We start from the raw sequence: 15,092 nt of genomic DNA, 5'->3' as shown, positions 1-15,092 counted from the left end.
CATGACCCTATTACGTGATGCAGGCCCCCCTTATCTCTGTTCCTCAGGGCTCTGCTGTGTGGAGTCATTGATTTAGGACATTCCATACCAGGCACTATAATGGTTCGTTGTAGTTATCTTGTCTCAAGCTGTTGATCCAAGGCATTCCCGGTAGTGGGCCTCACAGGGTCATTGCTCGGTCAGCCTCAGTCAGCAGTTCATTGCTTGACTAACTGAGTTCCCATCATGCTTGGGCAGCCATTTTATATTTGGCCATTTTAAACATATACGAGTGTAGATATATTCAGCAGGTGCCTAATGCCTAGAACACTGCCAATAGATTTGCAGGAATTTGTGGAGGCAGCGTTGGTGGTACTTCTCCAGTGTTTTTAGGTGCTTGCTGTAAATAGTCCATGTCTCTGAGCCATATAGGAGGGTGGGTATCACCATTGCTCTGTAGACCATGAGCTTGGTGCCGGGTTTGAGGTCCTCGTCTTCAAACATTCTCTTCCTCAGGCGACTGAAGGCTGCACTGGCACACAGAAGGCGGTGTTGGATCTCATCATCGATGTCTGCCCTTATTGACAGTAGGCTCCCGAGCTATGGAAAATGGTCCATATTGTCCAAGGCCTCGTCGTGGATTTTGATAACCGGGGGACAGTGCTGTGTGGTGGGGGAAGGTTGGTAGAGGACCTTAGTCTTACGGATGTTTAGTGTAAGGCCATTCTCTCGTACGCCTCGGTGAAGGTGTTGATGATGGCTTGGAGCTTGGCCTCCGAGTGTGCACAGATGCAGGTGTCGTCTGCATACTGTAGTTCAATGACGGAGGATTCGACGACCTTGGATCTCGCCTGGAGGTGGCAGAGGTTGAACAGATTTCCGTTTGTTCTATAATTTAGCTCCACTCCAGCGGGGAGCTTGCTGAGGGTGAGATGGAGCATTGCAGCAAGGAAGATCGAGAAGAGCATTGATGCAATAACGCAGCCCTGTTTAACCCCGGTCCGAAATTGGAATGAATTTGTGGTGGATCCATTGTTCAGGGTCACGGCTTGCATGTCATCGTGGAGCAGGCGGAGAATGGTGACAAAGTTTTGAGAGCAGCCAAATCTGCGGAGGACGTTTCATTATGCCTCACGGTTGACAGTGTTGTAGGCTTTTGTGAGGTCGAAGAAGGCCATGTACAGGGGTTGGTGCTGTTCAATGCATTTCTCTTGTATCTGCCGCGCGGTGAAGATCATGTCCATTGTGCCCCTTAGTTGGCGGAATCCACATTGCGACTCTGGAAGGAGTTCTTCAGCCACAGGAAGAAGCAGATTCAGGAGGATTCTTGCGATGACTTTCCCTGTGGTCAACAGTAGGGAAATTCATCTGTAGTTACCGCAGTCAGACTTGTCATCTTTCTTGAAGATGGTCACGATTACAGCATCTCTGAGAACTCCTGGCATGATCTCCTTCTTCCAGATATTTAAAGCAAAGAGTAGGAGTAAATGGGTACTTTTCAGAATGGCAGTCAGTGACTAGTGGGGTACCGCAAGGTTCTGTGCTGGGGCCCCAGCTGTTTACATTGAACATTAATGATTTGGATGAGGGGATTAAATGTAGTATTTCCAAATTTGCGGATGACACTAAGTTGGGTGGCAGTGTGAGCTGCGAGGAGGATGCTATGAGGCTGCAGAGTGACTTGGATAGGTTAGGTGAGTGGGCAAATGCATGGCAGATGAAGTATAATGTGGATAAATGTGAGGTTATCCACTTTGGTGGTAAAAACAGAAAGACAGACTATTATCTGAATGGTGACAGATTAAGAAAAGAGGAGGTGCAACGAGACCTGGGTGTCATGGTACATCAATCATTGAAGGTTGGCATGCAGGTACAGCAGGCGGTTAAGAAAGCAAATAGCATGTTGGCCTTCATAGCAAGGGGATTTGAGTACAGGGGCAGGGAGGTGTTGCTACAGTTGTACAGGGCATTGGTGAGGCCACACCTGGAGTATTGTGTACAGTTTTGGTCTCCTAATTTGAGGAAGGACATTCTTGCTATTGAGGGAGTGCAGCGAAGGTTCACCAGACTGATTCCCGGGATGGCGGGACTGACATATCAAGAAAGACTGGATCAACAGGGCTTGTATTCACTGGAGTTCAGAAGAATGAGAGGGGATCTCATAGAAACGTTTAAAATTCTGACAGATTTAGACAGGTTAGATGCAGGAAGAATGTTCCCAATGTTGGGGAAGTCCAGAACCAGGGGTCACAGTCTAAGGATAAGGGGTAAGCCATTTCGAACCGAGATGAGGAGAAACTTCTTCACCCAGAGAGTGGTGAACCTGTGGAATTCTCTACCACAGAAAGTTGATTTGGCCAATTCACTAAATATATTCAAAAATGAGTTAGATGTGGTCCTTACTACTAGGGGGATCAAGGGGTATGGCGAGAAAGCAGGAATGGTGTACTGAAGTTGCATGTTCAGCCATGAACTCATTGAATGGCGGTGCAGGCTCGAAGGGCCAATGGCCTACTCCTGCACCTATTTTCTATGTTTCTATGTTTCTATGTAAAACAGAGATGAGGAGGAATTTCTTCTCTCAGAGGGTCCTGAATCTTTGGAATTCTCTACCCCAGAGAGCTGTTGAGGCTGGGTCATTGAATATATTTAAGATAGAGATAGACAGATTTTTGAAAGATAGGGGAGTCAAGGATTATGGAGAGCGGGCAGGAAAGTTAAGTTGAGGCCAAGATCAGATCAGCCATGATCTTATTGAATGACGGAGTAGGCTCGAATGGCCAAATGGCCTACTCCTGCTCCTATTTCTTATGTTCTTATGTTTCCCTGCCACTTCTTGTCGAGTCTGTGATGTGCAGACAGGTCTGAAACTTTGGAAACTGACATGGTGGTAAGGTTCACAGTGGACTTCCACGCGGCTGTCAATCACTACCTTTTTGACAGCTGACCCGCCTCCAAACTTTCTCTCGCAGCGCCTGTAAAATTCCAGCCTGTGTGTTTCCATCTCTCTTAATCACATTACTTACAAGCAAAACTTTATAACCATTTGTGCACTTCAACAGGATGAAGAGCAGATCTCTTCCATTAGCTGTCTAATGTCATCTGCAAGACATTCCTCAAATATTATCCATCACATAATTCACACAATCTCATTACAGAAGAAACTTACACACAATCCCATGAGAGACAGGGGACTGGAAGGTGTATTCTGGTCATTAGACAGCTAATATTCCATAAGGAGCATACCATGGAGCTGTTGAGGATGCACTGTGCCCTAGCCGTGGGAAATGATGAGATCAGTGGGATAGTGTAAGTAGCAGGTTAGTCGGTGGGATCATAAAGTCTGAAATGTGCATGTTCGCTGTTGATTGCACAGTGCTCAGTTCCAAATCAGCAGAAAATGAAGCAGTGTATACCCTCATGCAGCAAGACCTGGACAACATCCAAGCTTGGCCTGATAAGTGACAAGTAACATTGGCAGCACACAAGTGCCAGGCAATGAACATCTTCAACAAGAGTCTAACCAACTCCCCATGACATTCAAAGGGATTGCCATCATGAGGCCCCTGCCATAAACATCCTGGGGTCACCACTGACAAGAACCACAACAGGATGAACCACATAGATATCATGGCTACTTGAGCAGGTCAGAGGCTGGTTATCCTGTGGCAAGTGGCTCACCTTCTGATTCCCAAATCCTCTCCACCACCTGCAAGACACATTTTCAGGAGTGTGATGGAATACTCTCCACTTGCCTGGATAGATGAATGCTGCTCAACACTCAAGAAGCTCAACACCATCCAGGACAAAACAGTCTGCTTAATTCGTACCCCATCCACCAGCTTAAACATCTGCACTCTCCACCATTGGTGCACCGTGCCTGCAGTGTACACTATCTACAGGATGCACTGCAGCAATTTACTAAGGGCTAGGCTTTCCACTCAGATCACTAGGCCCCAAAAAATGGGCGATGTTCCAGCTTTGGCAATGTGTCAGCCTTCATGATCGCTGGAACATCGGCCATTTTCGGGATCGCGACTTTCGGCTCAGCGATAGCCCAGCGATGCGAAACGGGCCCAACGATAGCCCAGCGATATGAAAGGCAAAGCTTCCCAAGCAACGGCCTTCTGCGTTTTTTTTTGTAAACAGGTTTTCCCACATTTCGGAAGGTCAGGGATCAGCCATCCTGACGAACAGCGTTGCGGAACTGGAGCTGCGGGTGGATTCACACTGGAGCATCCACGATGCTGAGAATGATGTGAATAGCACATTTAGTGGGTTGGTCTTACTGCAGGTAAAGGGTCCACAGCCAGATAAGGAATGGAAGACCAACAGGAAGAGCAGTGCAAGGAAGGTAGTGCAGGGGTCCTCTGCGGTCATCCCCTTGCAAAACAGATACACCGCTCTGGATACTGTTGAGGGGGATGACTCAGCAGGGGGGAACAGCAGCAGCCAAGTTCATTGCACCATGGCTGGCACTGCTGCACAGGAGGTCAGAAAAAAGAGTGGGAGAGCTATAGTGATAGGGGACTCTATTGCAAGGGGAATAGATAGGAGTTTCTGCAGCCGCAACAGAGACTCCAGGATGGTATGTTGCCTCCCTGGTGCAAGGGTCAAGGAGTGGCTGCAGAGCATTCTGGAGAGGGAGGGTGAACAGCCAGTTATCATGGTGCATATAGGTACCAACGATATAGGTAAAAAACGGTATGAGGTCCTACGAGACGAATTTAGGGAGCTAGGAGTTAAATTAAAAAGTAGGACCTCAAAAGTAGTAATCGTGCTAGTCAGAGTAGAAATCGCAGGATAGCTCAGATGAATACGTGGCTTGAGAAGTGGTGCAGAAGGGAGGGATTCAAATTCCTGGGACATTGGAACCGGTTCTGGGGGATGTGGGACCAGTACAAACCGAACGGTCTGCAACTGGGCAGGACTGGAACCAACGTCCTCAGGGGAGTGTTTGCTCGTGCTGTTTGGGAGGAGTTAAACTAATATGGCAGGGGGATGGGAACCTATACAGGGAGCCAGAGAGGAATAAAATGGAGACAGAAACAAAAGATAGAAAGGAGAATAGTAAAAGTGGAGGGCAGAGAAACCCAAGGCAAAAAACAAAAAGGGCCACTTTACAGCAGAATTCTAAAGGGTCAAAGTGTGTTAAAAAGACAAGCCTGAAGGCTCTGTGCCTCAATGCGAGGAGTATTCGGAATAAGATGGACGAACTAACTGCGCAGATAGCAGTTAACGGGTATGATGTGATTGGCATCACGGAGACATGGCTCCAGGGTGACCAAGGCTGGGAAATCAATATCCAGGGGATTCAACATTTAGGAAGGATAGACAGAAAGGAAAAGGAGGTGGGGTGGTGTTGCTGGTTAAAGAGGAAATTAATACAATTGTAAGGAAAGAGATTAGCTTGTATGATGTGGAATCGGTATGGGTGGAGCTACGGAATACCAAAGGGCAGAAAACGCTGGTGGGAGTTGTGTACAGGCCACCAAATAGTAGTAGTGAGGTTGGGGACAGCATCAAACAAGAAATAAGGGATGTGTGCAATAAAGGTACAGCAGTAATCATAGGCGACTTTAATCTACATATTGATTCGGCTAACCTAACTGGTAGTAATGTGGTGGAGGAGGATTTCCTGGAGTGTATTAGGGATGATTTTCTTGACCAATATGTCGAGGAACCAACCAGAGAGCTGGCCATCCAAGACTGGGTGATGTGTAATGAGAAGGGACTAATTAGCAATCTTGTTGTGCGAGGCCCCTGGGGAAGAGTGACCATAATATGGTAGAATTCTTTATTAAGATGGAGAGTGACAAAGTTAATTCAGAAACTAGGGTCCTAAACTTAAGGAAAGGTAACTTTGATGGTATGAGGCCAGAATTGGCTAGATTAGACTGGCAAATGATACTTAAAGGGTTGACGGTGGATAGGCAATGGCAAACCTTTAAAGATCACATGGATGAACTTCAGCAATTGTACATCTCTGTCTGCAGTAAAAATAAAATGGGGAAGGTGGCTCAACCGTGGTTAACAAGGGAAATTAAGGATAGTGTTAAATCCTAGGAAGAGGCATACAAATTAGCCAGAAAAAGTAGCAAGCCGGAGGACTGGGAGAAATTTAGAATACAGCAGAGGAGGACAAAGGGTTTAATTAAGAGGGGGAAAATAGAGTACGAGAGGAAGCTTGCCGGAAACATAAAAAATTACTGCAAAAGCTTCTATAGATATGTGAAGCGAAAAAGATTAGTGAAGACAAATGTTGGTCCCTTGCAGTCGGATTCGGGTGAATTTATAATGGGGAACAAAGAAATGGCAGGCCAATTGAACAAGTACTTTGGTTCTGTCTTCACAAAGGAAGATACAAATAACCTTCCTGATGTACTAGGGGTCCGAAGGTCTAGTGCGAAGGAGGAACTGAAGGATATCCTTATTCGGCGGGAACTTGTGTTAGGGAAATTGACGGGATTGAAGGCCGATAAATCCCCAGGGCCTGATAGTCTACATCGCAGAGTACTTAAGGAAGTGGCCCTAGAAATAGTGGATGCACTGGTGATAATTTTCCAACAGTCTATTGACTCTGGATCAGTTCCTATGGACTGGAGGGTTGTAATGTAACACCACTTTTTAAAAAAGGAGGGAGAGAGAAAATGGGGAATTATAGACCAGTTTGCCTGACATCAGTAGTGGGGAAAATGTTGGAATCAATCATTAAGGATGAAATAGCAGCACATTTGGAAAGGAGTGATAGGATTGGTCCAAGTCAGCATGGATTTATGAAAGGGAAATCATGATTGACAAATCTTCTGGAATTTGGTAGAGTAGACAGGAGCGAACCAGTGGATGTGGTGCAGTTGGACTTTCAAAAGGCTTTTGACAAGGTCCCACACAAGAGATTGGTGTTGGGGGTAATGTACTGATGTGGATAGAGAACTGGTTGGCAGACAGGAAGCAGAGAGTCGGGATTAATGGGTCCTTTTCAGAATGGCAGGCAGTGACTAGTGGAGTGCCGCAGGGCTCAGTGCTGGGATCCCAGCTCTTTACAATATATATTAATGATTTGGATGATGGAATTGAGTGTAATATCTCCAAGTTTGCAGATGACACTAAACTGCATGGCAGTGTGAGCTGTGAGGTGGACGCTAAGAGGCTGCAGTGTGTTTTGGACAGGTTAGGCGAGTGGTTGGTGGATCTACTGGGCCTGTATTCACTGGAGTTTAGAAGGATGAGAGGGGATCTCATAGAAACAGAGAAACAATGGTGGATGCAGTATAATGTGGATAAATGTGAGGTTATCCACTTTGGGGGCAAAAACACGAAGGCAGAATATTATCTGAATGGCGGCAGATTAGGAAAAGGGGAGGTGCAGCGAGACCTGGCTGTCATGATTCATCAGTCATTGAAGGTTGGCTTGCAGGTACAGCAGGAGGTGAAGAAGACAAATGGTATGTTGGCCTTCATAGCAAGGGGATTTGAGTATAGGAGCAGGGAGGTCTTACTGCAGTTGTACAGGGCCTTGGTGTTCAATTTTGGTCTCCTAATCTGAGGAAGGACATTCTTGCTATTGAGGGAGTGCAGCGGAGGTTCACCAGACTGATTCCTGGGATGGCAGGACTGACATATGAGGAGAGACTGTATCTACTGGGCCTGTATTCACTGGAGTTCAGAAGGATGCGAGGGGATCTCATAGAAACATATAAAATTCTGACAGGACTGGACAGGTTAGATGCGGGAAGAATGTTCCCGATGTTGGGGAAGTCCAGAACCATGGCTTAGGATAAGAGGTAAGCCATTTAGGACTGAGATGAGGCGGAACTTCTTCACTCAGAGAGTTGTTAACCTATGGAATTCCCTACCGCAGAGAATTGTTGATGCCGGTTCATTGGATATATTCAAGAGGGAGTTAGATATGGCCCTTGCGGCTTAAGGGACCAAGGAGTATGGAGAAAAAGCAGGAACGGGATACTGAAAGAATGATCAGCCATGATCTTATTGAATGGTGGTGCAGGCTCGAAGGGCCAGATGGCCTACGCCTGCACCTATTTTCTATGTTTCTATGTTTCTATCCACACATACGCAGAAGGCAAAGGGAGAGGGAGGGAGAGAGAGAGCAGAGAGGAAGGAGAGTACAGACTTGTGGAGTGATTGAATTAGAGAATTATTGATAAAAGAAGAATTATAGATAAAATTATATATAATTAAATATAATTGATCCAATTAAAAAATGTCATCTTCCAATGAAAGTCTCCATGATGTGGAGGAGGCGAGGAAAAGGGCTAAGCTTTTTTAGCGACAAGGCCAACGAGGCCCTCGTTCAGGAGGTGCACTCCCGATGGGCCCAATTAACCCAGGGTGGGCGTGGGAAACCCTCACCCTGGGTGTATCGGAAAATCTGGGCCGAGATCGTGGACATGGTCTCATCAGCATCCCATGAGGCGTGGGGGTCCGACCAGTGCTAGAAGCGCTGGAACAGCCTGGTTGCTTCGGCAAGAGTAAGTATAGATTATATATAATGATGCAAATTTTAATTATAATTATAAATCTCATGGATTGAATTGAAGCTTGTTACTCCTACATATATATTACATACAATCCTTGCTAAGATCTGGACAGGGCTATCAACCTGCGCCCTTTTTAAGTCTCTCTGGCTGCTGTCACTTAACTTAAACAGTGACCCAGCATGGACTGGGGGAGAGCTGCCCTTGCTCACTGTCTGCTCTGGGACACTTTGGGACATTGGCTCCTGTCATTGCCGAGTTCAATGGAGATTGTAATCGAGAGAGATGTTTGTGTCAAACATTAACTCCTAAATACGATCTTTGTTATAACCGTGCATCAATTGTGGATAAAAACCCTATTAGCATTTAATGTTAGCAAATGCTGTCTTTCTATGATAGTACCTAGTCAATGAGCTTATGCCATGCTCTTTTCACATTTTCAGAAGATGTTAACGAAGAATCGCTCAGAGCGCAGGCGAACGGAGGAGGCCCTGCCCAGCTAACTCAGCTCACCGAGTTGGAGGAACGCACTGTGGCATGGTAGGAGGCCACACTCGGTCAGCCACCCGTGGTGAGGCAGATCCCTCACTTGCATCACGTGAGTAATGCGTCAAGCAGTGTTAAAGTAATGTAACGACATTTCATTATAATATAAGATGAATGTCATGTTATGCATGCAGCTATCCTGATTCCCGTGCAGCCTCTGTGCTATTCTCAGGTTGACAAGATATAAGAGCAGGAGCAAGCCATCTGGCCTACTGTCCCCTTCTCTGTCCGCTCCTCATAAACATTCATTCCCTTATCATTCTGCCTTTCTCTGACTGATCCACCCTCTAAAGCTCTCTGGGTCACTGAATTTTAACTTAGATTTACCACCATATGTACTACCATGTGATGCGTTATTATGTAACGTCTCTGGTCTCATTTATTGCAGTACTGCTGCTCCTCCTTTGTATGCCAGTGCAACGCAGTGCAAGAATGTGTACCCTTCTGTTCTAATCAGCTCAATAAGCTCAATTGTGTTTTGCAGGTCCACCAACACCCATGCGCAGTGAGGCACGACCGGAAACCCCCGCCCCCCCCCCCCCCCCTCCAGCTGCAGATGGTCCTCACCATGGGAGGGGAGTATGAAGAGAGCACTGACCATGAGGAGGAGGAATACATGAAAGCAGAGGAGGATTCCCCACCATCCCCATGCCTGATGTACCTGTGGGACCTGCGGCCACAATGTCGGTTTCGACGGAAGAGGTAGTGGGACCAAGCGGAGTGCAGCCGATGACGCCAAGGCATTTAGTGCTCACGCCAACCCCACTGAGGTCGAGTCAGCGAGGTCAGCACATGCCTCCTCTGGCCGATCAGATCGAAAGCCTGACCAGACTGTGCAAGGAGAGTGTTGTGAATAGTCGCGAGCATCTCCAAACATTTGTGGAATTCACGAGGGACATCTCCCTGGCGTGTGCTTGCAATTCAGAGGATATGCAGTCGATGATCCGGGAGATGCATGCGATGACCGCCATCATCGATGCTTTGCGGCATGGAATAGTGGTGGAACATGGCAATGAACCCCAAGGTGCCGTCATCCGACATACCACCAGCACCAGCACTCAAGCGAGTCAGGAGGAAGCACTTCCTTCTGACTTGGAATGCGATTCCCCAGCTTTGCCTACCCCTCCAGTACCCCCCAAACTGCCGATCGCGACACCATCACTCCCACCACAGCAGGAAGACTTGCCATTGTCCGCTACATGCCAGCTTCATCTCAGTACCCGGGGATCAAAACGGGCGGGTGGGGCTAAGACACAGTCGGGTACAGGACCTGGAGGGAAATGTGGCTACAAGTAGGGAGGGCAGTACTTTATTGTTTTTTACATTGTTGATATTGTTCATTGTTTATTGTTGTTGTTTTTATTGTTGGTTCACTGTTGGGGTGTGGGTTGGCGGTGGGGGGGGGGGGGGGGGGAGTGTTGGGTGGGTGGGTGGGTGGGTGTTATTTTCAAAAAATTAATAAATGTTATTATAATTTTTAAAAATTATTTCACTTTACAATTGTTGTGCAGTGTCTTCTAATAACTTGTTAAGGTAAAACTATCAACTGTTGCAAAACAATGGCCAGGCCAGACCAGGCAAGGATGAAACATAACTCAACACAAACACAACTGTTGTCTTTCCGTAACCATAACTGTAACTGTAACTGTGACTGTCCCTAATGTAAGTTCATGCAAAGCGTTGATTTATGTGCTGCTGGTGCAACTGCTTTGTAGCCGCCGAACTCCCACGGGGTTTTTGCAATCTTGCGGGGGGTGGGATGTGGTGGGACCATGGTTTCATCGCCAGGCTGATTTCCTCCCCGAGGTCTTCACCAGCCTCCTTCTCCTCTTCCTCATCTGCCTCTTGCGCCTCCAATCTCTCCTGAGGTGGACTGGCAGCCCCATCTGGCAATTGTTGTCCTCTGCTTATAGCTAGGTTATGTAACATGCAGCATACCGCAATAAACTCAGCGACCTGGTCAGGGTGGTATTGTCGGATGCCTCCATATTGGTCCAAGCATCTGAAGCGCTGCTTCAGCACTCCAATTGTCTTTTCAACGATATGGCGTATCGCTATGTTGTTTTCATTGTAACGCTTCTCGGCTTCCATCTGGGGATTATGCAGGAGGAGTCATGAGCCAGCTGGCAAGGCCATATCCTTCATCCCCCAGCATCCAACTGTGACCTTGTGGCTGACTGTTAAACAGGTCAGAGACAGTGCTCTCACACAGGATGTGCGCATCATGGATGCCGCCTGGAAATTTAGCATTTACTGCCCTGATTATTTGGTTGTGGTTGACAACGAGCTACACATTCAGGGAGTGGAATCTCTTTCAATTACAAAATACCTCCGCATTCTGTAAAGGTGCTTTCAGGGCGACATGCGTGCAATTTATTGCTCCCTGCACCTTGGGGAAGTTTGCTATTCTCGAGAAACCCAAAGCTCTCCCGGTCTGTGCCTCCCTGGTCATAGGGAAGTTTATAAAGTCCATCCTGCGAGTGTAAAGGGCTTCAGTCACCTGCCAAATGGAGCATTGTGTGGAGTGCTGAGAGATACCACAGATGTCACCAGCTGAAGCCTGAAAGGAGCCAGATGCATAGAAGGATAGAGCTGCAGTAACATTTACCTCAATGGTCAGTGCGGTCCTGATGGTGCTGGTAGGCTGCAGATCCCCCTTGATGAGCTGGCATATCTCATCGATGACCTCCTTTTGGAAGTGCAGCCTCCTAAGACACGTGTTATCAGACAAGTTGAGGTAAGATTGCTTTACTCTATAAATTTGTCGGCTGTACATTCTCCTACTCCACCTCCATATTAGTCTTCCACCTCTTCGATTGGGCCCTTCACTGCACCCTTCACTAAACCCAACTTCAGACTCCAGCATGTGAGCATTTACAAGTAATGGTAGAGAAGTTACAGGCCCCATCACTATCACTATTATAACTATAAATGACCTTTGTACTAAAATAAATATAAATATAACTGTGAGTAGATGAATGAGTAATGTAAAGGCCCTTAAATAACTCACAAATTATAAGCCCCTTCTTTAAGCAGCCTCCTCACTTCCTCCGACTTTCAAAATGGTGTCCGTAATGCCGAGTTCTGTGAGGAACGCCAGGTAAGAGCAGCTTTTCTCCAGCGATCTTCTCAGCGAGTGATTAGCCCAGCGATGTGCCGAAAGTTGTGCTGGGCAATGTGTGGGCAATCACCTCAGCAATGTGACACGAAAGTTGGGCCAGCAATTTTCCGCCGATGTTCCGGCCCAACTTCCACTTTTTAAGAAAAATGGACGAAAGCCTGCCTTTTTGGGCATTAGATGGGCACTAGCCCAGCGGTGTCACGTGGAATGTCTAGCCCTAAGGCTTCTTTGGCAGAAGGACAATGGCAGGAGGTGCATGAGAACACTATCATCTACAAATTGCCCTCCAAGTCACGCAACATCCTAACTTGGAAATGTATCACCGTTCCTTTATCTTTGCTGTATCAAAATCCTGGAACTCCCTCCCTAACAGCCTTGTGGGAGTTTCTTCACCACACGGGCAGCAGTGGTTCAAGAAGGCGGCTCACCACCAGCTTTCCAAGTGCAGCTAGGAATGGAGAATAAATACTGGCCTCGCCAGCAATGCCCAAGAATAAATTAAACATTTTTTTTTAAGTTGCTTCGTAAAAGTATTGCTGAGCAGCTTCACAGTAAATGAGAATTTGTGATTCAAACTCTTTGCATATGCTCCATAAAATCACAATAAATATGTTTTTGCAGCTCAAGTCTATAGTTAAACCAATTAGTTTTACATTAAATGAAGAAGTCATGGATTGTCTTCGGTAGCTTCTTGGATATCAAACTCATAGTTTCTGTTACTGCAAAATTGCTTTGAGAATTTGGTACAGAGGAGACTGAACATCAGTTTTCATAAGTGGCATAGTAATATTTGCAGACGTTTATTGGTTATTCCTCTCATTTCCTTACAATATGCACAAACCACTAAAGTTGACATTCATGGATGGTTTCTGATAAAGATTATTGCTTCACTTGAAAGTGGACAATTTAGTCAGTGAAAATTAATTTCATGGTTAATCTGATCATAGTAGAATAGAAGTTAATTTAGAATTCAAGAGTTTGCATAAAAATCTGTATGTGGTACTGGAATCTGTATGTGGCACTCACTGAATGCAATTGTAATGATGATTTAGGCGCCCTCAAGTTTTTTTCAGTTTGGCTTCCGTTGTCTGATTTATATTTTAGGTCCACAATTTGATTTGATGCATATTCAGTTTGACTTGGAGGGGTAGAAAGTGGTCTTGAGCGGTAGAACAAAGCAGGTGATAACGAATTGTCAGCCCATTTTTCTTTTTCATTGATGACAGGCTGCTGATTCACGATCACCCATTTTGTACCACCACCCAAGAGGACTCTCTGCACCAGAGTTTACTTTATATGCGTTTTCAAGCATTTGAACGCTACCTAACCAAGAGACTCTCATCTGTTTATGCTTCTTGATTCATTTCCCCTTTTAGCTAAAATACTGGAAGAGTTTTTGATATGCCATGGCTTCCTGACCTCGTGGAACTGATTTCATCTGGCATATCTAAAGAGGTGCTCAATTAAAATATGACTTCCTAGGATGACAAAAATATTAGTCATGAAAAACATCTTCTTATAATAGAGGGACTCAGATAAGTGTACTTGGCTGCACCTTTCCTTGTCTTTAAAATTACTGCTCCTTTTGCAAATGGCACTTTCGACATAAAGGTTAAATCACCTTCTAACAAGCAGTGACCAAATTGCTTCTGGTCGATATAAACATAATTGGAGGCTATGCACAAAACACATGTGCTATCTTCAGTTACTAGAAGGTGAAATCAATAGCTATCAAGAAATCTTGACTGAAAGATATGTGGTCAGAACCTTGTCATAACGAAAAAAGAATGTAAGAAATAGGAGCAGGAGTAGGCCAAAGGGCCCCTCAAGCATGCTCCGCCATTCACTATGGTCATGGTTGATCTCCTACCTCACTCCTACCACTTTCCTGCTCTATCGCCATATCCCTTGATTCCTTTAGTGTCCAAAAATTCTATCGATCTCAGTCTTGAATAGACTTAATGAATGAGCATCCACAGCCCTCTGAGGTAGAGAATTCTACAGATTCACAACCCTCTGCATAAAGAAATTCCTCCTCATCTCAGTCCTAAATGCCAACCCTTTATCCTGAGAATATGCCTCCTAGTTCGAGACTCCCCAGCCAGAGGAAACAACCTCTCAGCATCTACCCTGTCAATCCCCCTCAAAATATAGACATGGGTATAGTTTACAATTTAGGTTCCCAGCATAACGCTTTCCACAACATTTCAATGGATGGAAAAACTCATGGGCCAAGATCAGCCTCGCTAACCTGTATAAACCAGGAAATAATGGGGGCTTATAAAAAGGGAACAGCAATAATCATGAGTGATTTTAACCTGCATATTGATTGGAAAAATCAAATTGGTCAGGGGAGCCTGGAGGAAGAGCTCATAGAGTGCATAAAGGACGGGTTCGTTGAGCAGTATGTAACGGAACCAACCAGGGGGCAGGCTATCTTTGATCTGGTCCTGTGTAATGAGACAGGATTAATAAACAATCTCCTAGTTAACGATCCCCTCGGAATGAGTGATCATAGCATGGTTGAATTTCAAATTCAGATGGAGCGTGAGAAAGTTGGATCTCAACCCAGTGTGCTAAGTTTAAATAAAGGAGACTACAAAGGTATGAGGGCAGAGTTGGCTAAAGTGGACTGGGAGAATAGATTAAAATGCAGGACGGTTGATGAATAGTGGTGTACATTTAAGGAGATATTTCACAACTCTAAAGAAAAATATATTCCAGTGAGAAACATAGAAACATAGAAAATAGGTGCAGGAGCAGGCCATTCAGCCCTTCTAGCCTGCACCGCCATTCAATGAGTTCATGGCTGAACATGAAACTTCAGTACCCCCTTCCTGCTTTCTCGCCATAACCCTTGATCCCCCGAGTAGTAAGGACTTCATCTAACTCCCTTTTGAATATATTTAGTGAATTGGCCTCAACTGCTTTCTGTGGTAGAGAATTCC

Source organism: Pristiophorus japonicus, chromosome 2 (genome assembly GCF_044704955.1).
Source record: "Pristiophorus japonicus isolate sPriJap1 chromosome 2, sPriJap1.hap1, whole genome shotgun sequence".
In the NCBI taxonomy this organism is placed as follows: Eukaryota; Metazoa; Chordata; class Chondrichthyes; family Pristiophoridae; genus Pristiophorus; species Pristiophorus japonicus.
The sequence above is the reverse complement of the archived record's forward strand: the minus strand, read 5'-3'. Positions refer to the sequence as shown.